At 36.2% G+C, this 11,986-nt stretch overlaps 1 long non-coding RNA gene across 2 annotated transcripts; it reads left to right on the forward strand.

The window, feature by feature from the left end:
- Window positions 1–7,855: 7,855 nt before the first annotated feature.
- LOC128080284 (uncharacterized) lies at window positions 7,856–10,719 on the forward strand. Of its 2 annotated transcripts, XR_008206573.1 has the most exons (4): window positions 7,856–8,036; window positions 8,742–8,792; window positions 9,968–10,188; window positions 10,452–10,719. It is a non-coding gene; the product is annotated as an uncharacterized LOC128080284 (long non-coding RNA). The 2 variants fall into 2 exon arrangements; XR_008206572.1 differs by having other exon boundaries at window positions 9,968–10,719.
- Window positions 10,720–11,986: the final 1,267 nt, after the last annotated feature.

An 11,986-nucleotide genomic window follows, 5' to 3' on the forward strand; every position in this document is an offset into this window, starting at 1 on the left:
TTCCAGATGTCCTAAACTGCATTAGAAAGAGGCTCAGTTCAATTAAGGATATAATGCATGTGGACGTGAATACAGCAAAATGTAGGATGTGTAACAACATTCTTTTGGATATGGATACCAAATCTCTGCTTAAAATGCATGTTAGTTCTGAAGTTTTCTCATGACTTGTAAGGTCAGTGTTTGGCAAACATCTATGACTGCTATTATTTTTAATTGGGAAATGTTGTTAAAGAGAGGCTGCTTTTTACTGAAGCAGCAGAGAGACCTTCATTCTGGACTTCAGGCAGCTGTTAAAGCCAAGATTCAAGACTTTTAATAAGAAAACTTCATCCAAGGTAGTTTCTATCTAAACTCGGACTTTCTTCAGTTGTACCTCTGTCTGATCAACAAGTTTCTCATACCCATTCTAATTTCATTCCATGGAGTATGACCCTAATGTTGTTTGCACTTCCAAATATGTGAGCACATGAAATTTTCCCATCTACAGACTCTGGGCTAAGGAACAGTATCACTGTAACATTAATGCTGCTACAATTGGATAAATCTGAAGAGATAAGCCCTTAATCTCATGTAGCCTGATGAAATAAAGGGTGTTAAGCTCAATCTGACTTTTTTTTTTTTTTTTTTTTTCTCTCCCCAAGAATCATACAAGAAATAGATGTGTGAAACTTCTGCTGGAGATTTCTAAAATGAAACTGTGAAATACAATATTGAACTTTTTAAACAGGAATTTGCATAACTCGACTTGTTCTAGTCATCCTTTCAAATGCTTAGTTAACTCCGAATCCTTTTGGAAAGACTACAGAGAAGATCAAGAAATGTTGGCTCTACATGAAACCTTTCCAAATTGTTGGACCATTCCACTAAACAGAACATTTATCTGGGGCTGTGAACTTCAGGAAGGATATTGTAAATGGCTGAGAATTTATAGTTTCCATAAAAGAGGAAAAACATCATTTTTCAGTCTAGTTGTATCTGAGAGCTGAAACTTGCAGAAGATAAGTGACAGCCTGGTCATTTGCTTAAAAAATAAAAATTAAAAAAAAAAATAAAATTGAATAGAAACAATTGTCTCACTTAAAAAACATTTTTCTATGTGAAGGATGCTAGTGAAAATACATAATTATTTCCTAATGGAAAAAATTGCTTTGCTGCTTACAAGTGACCTATATGATGATTCACGTGATAAATGTGGTAATATGCAGTAACTGGCAGCATTTTGGCTTTGATATATCTGCTCATATCTTACATTAGTTTTAATTTTTCCTCCTGATTAAAATTTGATTATGTCAAGTTCACAAAGAAGATAAAGCCAACAAAGGGCTTTGTTTTTCTTCTGTAAACCTATTTAGACCTCATAGGTTAAATCATGGAAAACCTATAAAGCCTCTTTAGAGAAAGCACACATACATTGCATGTTCCTGGATTTGCTGAGGTTGTTGGATGTGATCTATGCTCTGAAATGTGTGAATAAACTTCATACAGAGCACTGAAACAGTGGGATAAAAAGATTTTTAAAAACCATTTAGGCATCAGAAGCATGTATTTACAGAAGCATTTACTATTCTAGATGATGTAAAGAATGGATATTTGAGAAAAAGTTTATTTAAATACTCCATTCAGTAAGCTGACTATGTATTCTGCCTTTATTTTTACCATTGCACAGAACTTTGTAATGAAATTACAGACGTTTGCAGTATATGTGAACTAATTAAAAATAAATAATAGACAAAATCAGGAGAAATATTTAGTTACATGGAACTAAAAAATAGGGTGAATGTGAATGCTTTTTGGTATTAAATTGCCCTCCTTCATCGTTTAAAAAACACCTGGATGGGTTCAAGAAGTGGAGCTGAGCAAAATATGAATTAATGAATAACACATTTCCATGATAGAATGTTTTTGACTACTATATAGACCTATAAATAAAACATGCTATGTGCATAGTTGGCACCCACCATTTGACTAATGTTAATGTAAGTAGACACAGATTTTTAGTCTTTTTATATAAAATGTGACTAGTTTCTGCTTTCTATGCTATGTTAATGAATGCCAGGGTGGCTATAGGCTGTATTTTAACTTTTTGTTTACTTCATCAGGCTCATGCTGAGAGAGCAGTAAGTGTCATTCCCATAGCACAGGGCTTACCACACGTACTTAAAAGGTCCATACTTACACAATTAATCACATTTTAAAAATGATTTGCGTTCCCACATTGAACACAATAGGCCTTTGTTATATTTAAGAGTTCATGCACAAAAGAAATGCACTAGCTGTTAAAATACTATAATCACATAGCATTGGCTACAATAACTTGCTGAGTTTTAATATGTCTGGGCTGCAACAGGCTCTTGATTATCTAAGATGCTGGAAGATAATTGTCCAATGAAAAGAGAATAGGAAATTTAGCAGCTCTTTCTGGTAAGTAAATAGAATGGAAAGCTCAGCTGAGAGATTATTGAGAAGAAAATTAACTGTTGTCAGTGGAGGAACTGGAACTATCCCAAATAGTTTGGTATTGGTAGCAAAAACAAAATTCTACCTACAATACTATTACAGAACAATGTTTAAAAAGTAAGAAGTCTGAATTAAGTTGCACAGTGGGTTACGTATGTCTATAACAAATACACAGTAAAAGTATATCTATGCTTATTTTGGGTAGGTGTTTAAGTGTGGATCTGGGAAAGAGAATCTGAAGGAATTTCTGGTTTTGCTAATATTTTACTGAAGATATCAAGCTGGAAAGATGCAGGCTAAACTCTTCTCAGGTTGGAGAGAAAAAGGATCATCACCACCTCTCTTCTTGAAAAGGTGGAAAAGGAGAAGGAAGCAATAGGGATTTTTCAAATGCAGTGAAAGAGACATAAAGGAGATAACAAGCAGCATAATACAAATAGCGACTGGTAATGCAGTATTCTGCACCTGACTGCCTTTGCTTAGAGTAGCAATAAGCATAAAAAAAAAATTTGCAGCAAAACATCAACTCTCTTAGTAGGCAAGTCTGGGTAAAGTTTGTGTTAGAATAAATCAGCAAAAAAGACTGGTGAGATAGAGAGAAACTCTTAAGTAAAATCCTGCCACTCATTTTAGGAAATAACTTCTTGAAGACTCAACAAACAGTTCAACTATAGATGACAACAAGAAGATAGTCTCATTTGCATATGAATGGAAAGGAGCATTTTCACTTCTAAGCTACCGTGCAAATTCTATCCATAAGCGAAATCTTATGCTAATTCAGTGTATGAAAAGCAAAGCGGATGACAATGAAGCAAAGCAATTTATTATATTTACATAATGCCTAGGGAAAAAAATTGAATAGCAATGATCCCAGGCTGATGAGGCATTTCAACAGCAGTTAGTTTTTCTTGCAGATAAAAAATACTTCAATGTTTCCTGAAACGTGTTCTAGTAGCATTAGGCAACCTTTGATATTAGGTGAGAACAGGGGGAAAGTTACGTTTACTTATGAGAAAAGATGAAATAAGCTAAAAGCTGAAACTAAATGAAATATTACAAAGATGCACAATACATGAAGTAGTGTTTTGGTTTTGGTGTTTTTGTTGTTGTTTTTGAGATATTAAGGACCACATCCAATAATATCTTAAGGTGCCTGGCCTCTGAAGTGGAATCCTGAACCCAGCTTGAGCTATGTGATATGCTTGGAGAATAAGCTTCTTCTGAGAACAGGGGTGAGTCCTACCTCTCACATGGCTTTATGTTAAGTTGTTAAGTCTATGTTGGACTTTTGCTGCCCAGAAGAATTTCTTGCGAAGACAGAGAGGCTTTAACTTTAACGTGTTTTATCCAATTGCTACTTAATGTTAAGCAAGGGAACAGATATTGGAAGTGATCTTCAGTGCATGTAATTCAGTGGACACTTCCTTGTAAGCCCATTGTTGCTTTATCTCAGATCTATTAACTTTACTTCATTTTGTTCATAATCAAATAACGTGAGGACATTAATTCCAGTGGTGGAGAATGGATTTGCCTACCTTGCATAAAGTCTCATAGTGAGAAAACTCTCAATACATTGTAAGAAGTGTCTGTGTCTTTTCAACCTCTTAAACCTGGGTGGTCTTTATTTTGAGAACCTATCTTTTATACTGAAAATAGCTATCAACATTATGAATATCCTGTGGTTCCAACCATCCTATGTGGAGAGCCATCCACTCTGTTTGTTGGCTGGCATGTGCTCCCAAAATGCCTGCTCAACCAAAACCCCTTAGGAAGCTTTGATCTGAATGCTTCTTCCCCTTGTCAGACCAGCACGATTCACAGCATGCTGTATTTGCTGCCAGGGGCTTGTTACAGCCAGGCAGGATGGTAGTGGGTGACTTGGCACTGTCAGGGTAGGGTGGTGCTTGTGCTGATACTGCAAGGCATTGCTGGGACTCTGAAGTACAGCCAATGCACTGCTAAACCCAAGAAATACTGGGGCAGTCAGAATGCACGTTCCTAAGCTGTCCCCGCAGAGCAGTTGCTTTCTTCATGAAGTGGCAAGCAAGCAGATGCATGTATTTGGAATCCAGTAGAAGAAAACATGGATGGAATTTGGTTTTGGCTGGTTTTCTCTGTTTGTGCTAGTGAGAGGTAATACTGAGCTGCAAAGCAATATTCTTTGAAAGGTTCCAGTGAATTTACTACAAGAGCACACTCTGAATGATTATGAGAACTTTGGGATTCATTGCAGTACTGTTCACAGTGACCCCTTCCATTATTTTATGGAACATATGGGCCTGGCTGTCAATTTTAATAGGGAAGACAACTTTGTTTAACACAGAAATGTATCTTTAATAGCCAAACCTGTTAGCAGTGAGCATTCTGTAAAAGTCTCCATCAGAGACATTTGTGCAAATGCATTTGAATTAATTTAAAATCCTGGAAAGGATTGAATGTAAAGCAAAATTTTAGATTTGTAAACTATCCATGTGCCCCTGAATTATAAGGGTTTCTGACATAATACTGCAAACAGATTTCGCCTGTACCTACGAAGAGGGATATTTTTACTATATTGTACTGATTAAAGAATGGGATTAAGAGGTAGGTTTTAGAGAATTTAATTCTCAGCTCAGCTGCTCATTTATTATGCATCCACATAAGCCTCAACCACATTAGAAAGTCTTGGCTCCCTCCACACATGCAGCATGGTCCCCTAGTAGCGCTCCGAAAAGCCGGAGCTCCAAGTGCAGCCCAGCAGGCAAACATGCAGCTCTCTGCAGCTGAGCTGAAAACTGCCCATACTCCATCCAGCATTCTGTGGTCACCGGGGGATATACTGCTCGTGGAGTTGCAAGAAGCTTCTGTAGAGTCAAGTCCTAAGAGGTTTTGGTTGTTTTTTTTTGTTTGTTTTTTAATTTTGTGTGGGATGGGTCAAGCCCTCAATGATGCAGGGGGTAATACTGGACTGATAAAGACCATTATCCAGAATTCACACTCAGTTTATTGATGGTGGTGAACCCTGCACAGAGTAGTAAACACAAGGGCTAGTCTGCTGTTTAGGTTCCCCAGCAGCTGCATCAAATAGGCCATCCAATTAGTTTGATTTTTTTTTTTTTTTTTTTTTTTTTTTTCCCATAATTTTATGATGATTACTTCCTGGAAGGCATTATCTTCAATGGGATCTACATCAACTATTTTAGATGGGTTTCCATATTTGTTACTTACTGTTCACAAAACTATTTCACTTAACAGTGGGCCATCAGTATGATTTATTAACAGTCCAATAATGTAGGATCAGTATTTTAGCTTGCTTTGTTTGTTGTATGTTTGGTTTCTTTATTACACTTTGGAAATGCTGCAATAAAGAAAGCATCCTGGTGCTTTTTCTATTTGTTTTATTAAACCGCTTTGCTGCAGGGTATTTGACTGTTGTCATGTAGGTTCCCTTTTAATATACCAGCTGTACTTCATGCTTATTCATTTCCTCTGTCCTTAAATGTTCCTCAATAAACTAAGCAATCTATTTATTAGAAGTAACATAGAATGCAAAATCTGTACACTTTCTTCTTCAGTGCACCAGAAGCTGGTACGCCTATACTTTTTGATGACAAAATTACAAGTTTTTATAAATACTGAAAATGTGGTTTTCAAAATATTGACGTATACTCTGTTACATATGTAAATATTGCAGCTAAATTGTCATTATGGAGCAAAGAGAGAGTAAGTGTTTAGGACACTGCATGGACTGTTCTTTCTGTATTTTCAGACTTGCATGCATTAATTATCAAATATAGCTGCTGCAAGGATAGACATTTGCAAAATAACTTTCAGCAAGCATTGATAAAGTAATCTTTTACTCAAATTTGTTTTCTAGCTGATAGTAGCATTGACTGTATGCAACTTAGATCAATATCACTTGCAATAAAACCCCACCATCCTGAAAGGAATGCAAAATTCCTGTGATGTAAATAAATGTGGCTTTTCTATTCTTAGGAAGTACATACATATTTCATATGATATTTCACACAAATGCTACAATTATGAGTAAAATACACACAAAATTAAGGGAATAATTGTCATTATACTGTTTTGTTAATATCTGAAGCTCATTCTATGAAAAGTTTGAGCTATAGGCCACAGTAATATTCACCTGAGCTCATATTTCTCCTGCTGAACCGTCCTTATGTCTTACCTTGCAGGCCTATATGGCACCTTTTGACTTTCTCCAAATGCATCCACATCAATGCTAAGAAGATTCTATTTATTCTAAAAGTACTTGAAACCCCATTAAAGGCAAGTCAAACACAAGCCACAGACTTGTCTTGAGCTATTATTTGCCAGTACCTGGTAGCAATAGGATGAGTGTTTCCAAATTTTTTCTGCCATCTGCCAAAGTCACCCTAAGCACTGGACAAGGTAGACCTCAAAGCCAGCTTCTGGATTGCAGTTGCATCCAGAACTCTGAAGATCTTCAACCAAGCCAGGACTGTATTTTTTTTTTTTTTTTTTGAAGCTGCCAGCTTTTACGTAATGCAGAGTGAGAAGATCAGAAAATATATTTTTCTCGTAACTATGTCAGGAATAAATACATGAAGCAATTTCCAACAGAAGACAGATGTCTACTGGAGTTGTCTGTAGCAACAGTACCATTTCTGAGTTACCCCCCCCAAAAGAATCAAATGGAAAAGGCTGGTGAGTTAAACATGAGTGAGCATCTGTCTCCAGCCATCTTTCTCTTCTCCTCCAGGATAACAGAGGAGAAACAGAAAACAGAAAAGTTTGTCAAAAGACAGTAGAAATCCCATTTCAGTTGGCACCCTGTTTCCAAGCAGCTTCTGAGGAAAACAGCTGCCAGACTTTTCAGTAGTCCAGCTTCTGGATTCACTCTCAAGTGAGTTCCCAAGTGAATGTGGCTTTTCATAGACGCTTAGAGGGAAGATGCCATGAGACCGCATAAACACAGAACAGGTGAATATGTCTGCTCACATTCGTACCAGTTGTGAGAGTGACTGTGGTGAAGGTAACTGATTAAGTTCTAGGAACTCTCCATTAAATATGGAGTGTAAGTCTGGTCTTTGAAGTGCAGACATAATCTCATTATCTTTTCAAATGGATAGATTTTATACATCACACCCTAATGTCCAAACTCGGTGACACCTTCACCAATTTGGGTCCCAGGTTGGGTCTATCTCAGAAAATATTGTCTTACAATATTGTTGTGTATGTCTAAATTTAAAATATATTCAGCTAGAATCATCTGCGTTACTAGATAGCATAAAATAAAAACAAATTAAAGTTCTATTGTCATACTCTATCAGTTCTGATATACTATGAATGGAAAATAACACTCAAATATGCAAACTGATAGCATACATGTTTTCTGCTTTCTTCCACAATAGTAATTCTTTAAAAAAAAAAAAAAAAAAAAAGACTGGAAGGAGCCATGTCCCTGTTTCACAGCAGTATCAGAAGTATCTCTATCACACCTAAGGAAATTTTTTCCAAGTGGTTCTTGGACAAGTCTTCCTTTTTCCATATGGAGTCCATTACATTTGCTTCTATTGCTGGTGGAGTTTTTTCTTCTGTCTCCAAAATATGTGAGTATGTATGAGTACTTTAACTGAAAAAAAAAATTTTCTCAAACATTTTCTGGACATTCTCATTCGTGCTTTGTCCTTCCTGATTGCTTTTATGGTCACCACGCCCCTTCTTCTCAGACATTCTTTGTTTATATGTCAACAGGACAATAGTTTTGTTGGTTTTTTTTTTATGTGTACACTTTTTAGATATGTTCATATACAGCCTAAGATCCACTGACTTTCCACGCAGAGATGCCATGTTTTTTCTCTTCATGCAGTTGTGTGATGGATTTATTCTCATTCCAGTGTAGTTTGTCATAGTGTACTTTGTGAATTACACACTATCTACTCTAGAACGCCTCCACAGCATGTTAAGATCACCCTAAATACTAAATTATACTCTCCAATTTATTTAATAGCCCATAAGAAATAAGTTGTGGACTCCAAAGACTTTCAGCAATGGTAGCCCTCAGTAACTCACTCATAGCTCGCTCACCTGGCAAGTTTCAATTCCTCCATGTTTTATCATCTTACTTCTGAGAATGCTGTTTTAAATCACATCAAAAACTTTTCTATAGTCAAACCATAGAATACCTACTGCTCCATCCTATGTACGAGGCTATTAGCAGGAGAAATATGATTAATATTTCCTGACATGATTTATTCTTGACAAATCCTTATGAATTGTTTCTTATCACCCTGTACTTTTATTTCTGTTCGCAGATGTTATTTATTCTGGTATTTTCAGGAAATGGAAGCTGGGTTGAACACTCTGTAAGTCCGTAAAGCCTGCTTTTTTGTAATTCTATTTGCCACCAGCCAGTATTCAAAAATGTTACACTTTTCCTTCCATAAGTTCTCAAATACAATAACAAAGTAATATCTGAATTACTACATTATAGATTTTAGAATTTATTACAGTTTGATATCTGGAAGGAAGTCATTTTTGTGATAAAATGAAGAGTCTTTTTACTCAGACTTTCTGGAAGTATACAAAACTTTTGTGCTATTTGAAAATATGAAAACAAGAAAAACGGAAGCAAATATGATTTTACCATAAATTCAACCATGTTCCCATTTTCAAAATATTCTTCTTTTGTTCTTTTTAATATGTCTGTTGCCACTGCCTTTCATTATCTCTGTATACAGTATTTTAAGTATAAAATTATTTTTCATATGCTTTATTGTGCATTTATAGAATGCCTACCATGCACAGCAACTTTCATTTCTTATACATCCCTATAGAGGTTAAGTTTGGGATGGTTCAGGCTGACAACATGTTATGGACTACGAAGATAGTTTCCCCAAAATAGCTGAAGAGTGAGTACAGTAACTTCTCTTCCCCGATGCTGTTTTTTCTAGTCATGAGAACTGGAACCCAGATTCCTGAGAAGCTGTGTTGGCTTATCTGGAGCATCTACATTAGCAGTGGAGTGCAGGGATGGTACTTGTGTTGTGAATCTGCCTTGTGTCTTGGTTGCCTTTTGGAGCATTTTGGTTTGTGTTCTAGTGCTCCAGCACCATGTTCAAATCAGTTTCTGTTCTGGGGGAATCTGAATTAAGTCCTGTTGCTGAGCTCTACTGATGTGCAGTCATAGACAAGGACTCAAGCATGAGTGAACCCAGGACCAGTTCAGGAAGAGCTGAAGTGGATACGCAGTTGTGGAACTGTAACTTGTCAGTGAGATCCAACCCCAGCCTCCTCTCCTCACATTGCGCCGGCCAGCTGTGTAGATGTTCCCTTGCATACCTGCTCCCTCCTCTTTAGGTACTCTTCTGCCCTGCTTAGGAATTACCCAATATTTTTGGGGAGAACTCTCATGTAAAATAAACAACTTGACATGAAGTCTCCATCTTCCTTAGATGAATTATTTACAATTTTGCTTTATTTCAACAGCTTTTTAAGCTCTTCTTTATTATCCTTTTGGGTTTTTTTTTCTTTTTTCCAGAATACTACTTCTTTGTGGAAAGCCAAAATCAAAGAAAACACTTTCTATGTCTGACTGTGGGATCTGAAAATAATGTCTCCTAATAATGTTTTTCATTCCTGGAGAAAGGAATTTCATCATCTCAGGCAGGCTGCTAGGAAAGACCAAGCTCCATTCTACTGAAGAAAATACCAAGGACAGAGGATGTTCAGTTGCTAAGAAACTGAGAGCAGCTTTGAGAGGTAAGGTGATCTTTCCAGCATTTATGATCCAGTTCTTCAGGAGTCTTAAATACAAGACTTTAAATGTTCAGTTTTGTGCCAATGGGGATAACTGAAAATGAGAATGATATCTGTACTACAATCAGTTTTTTGGTCATCACTGGTGAAAGTGATGGTAATGATGAAGTGAAGGTAATAATGGTGACTGTGATGAAAAAAAGCATTTTGTAGCTGAGAATTTGCTCTATGAAATAATGTTTTTGTGCTCTTTGTATCTGTTGCAGTTCCTGTGGAAATAAACAGGAGATATTACTTTTGGAGCGAACAATGTGGTATAGTTCTTATTTAAAATAACTGCTCTTCAATTGTTTCTAGTTAGAAACATGCAGTGATGATCAATGTGTTACTTTGCCAATCATTTAATAAACATTCTCAACGTAATCTTAAATGAATAAATGACTACTGAAATGGCTAGAGCAAATGTCATCAATCAATCTCATATACCCAATATGTAAGCTGTTTCATTGGAGTAAAACATATGGTTGTAGTTTAAAAAGAAAATCCTTTGTAAAACTTCTTACAATGTTGCTTAAATAGAAGCTAATCTTTGACATAATCCAATATGAAGAGAGTGAGACAGATTTGTTTCCTTCCTATTCAGTTATAGAGTCTAGCTTTGAAATAGTCTTTCCCAAATGTCTCATAAGTCATAGTGAAGTCCTTTTGTTTAAAACAAAAACAAAAACAAAAAAAAAAGGAAAAATTAACATTTAACAGTTGGGTTGCACAGATGGTGTGGTTAAAATTTATTGCCTAGGAAGACTCTCCATATTATCCTCTATCTGCAGTATTGGGGATCTAAGGAAATCAGTTATCGCTCAGTGTAAGGAGTGACATAAATTTCTGTAATCTTAGCTGCTGTAACAGCAGGAAGGCTGGCATCAAGACTTTCCACATGCTTCCTGCTGGAATAGGCATGAGAATGGAAAGAGTGTGTGAGAGTCTTTGTTCTCTCTCCAAAAGTTCTTGTCACTAGAGCAGGTTGGGTGAGCTACAGCATAAAGGTCATGACACTTACTGCCAGAGTAAGTGCTCTTTGTGAAGCAAAACTGTGGTTGACTTTTCCAGGAAGACCCCTACTCCTGTTCTCATGCAAGAGTTCTTCACGTTAAGTGGAAGTGTAATCTTTTTTTTTCTCAGTTATGGGCCAACAAATAACTGAACTCACTTCTACCCTCAAACTTCATAGCACAGTGGAGTGAAATACAATAAGTAACTTTAGATGAAAGCATTTTCTTTGTTTAAGAGTGAAAGGAAAGCAAAATTAGACCCAAACCACATTTTAAAAAGCATGAAAACTGCAGTCGTGATATATGATGTGCTCTAAAAATGACCAATATTTCTATATGCTGTACTGAAAGATATGCAGCAAAGTTGATACAGAAATTGTCTTTACTATCAAGGGGAATGCCTTTTGTTATACAATCTTGTAAACTGGTCCATGCTTTCTCTTTAGACTACTATTTTTATTTTTAAGAAGAGAGCGTAATATACACCTGAATGTCTTCCCATCTATACATATATCCTATAATGATAATCTGAAACAGCTGATAGACTGAAGTAGTTTAGAAAAAACTGCAGTTATAAGAACAAAACATAATAATGAATATATAATTCCGGCATTTTTCTGAAAAGTTTCAGGTAAAATATTTTCACTAAGAATTCTTATGGGGTCCTCCTGCTCCAGGTTCTGATCTTGCAGTGGATATGTTGAATAACATTGTGAATTACTAACAAATAGAAAGGTGTCACCAGTTTT

The sequence above is a fragment of the Tympanuchus pallidicinctus genome, unplaced genomic scaffold (assembly GCF_026119805.1).
Source record: "Tympanuchus pallidicinctus isolate F22 unplaced genomic scaffold, pur_lepc_1.0 scaffold2, whole genome shotgun sequence".
Classification (NCBI taxonomy): Eukaryota; Metazoa; Chordata; class Aves; order Galliformes; family Phasianidae; genus Tympanuchus; species Tympanuchus pallidicinctus.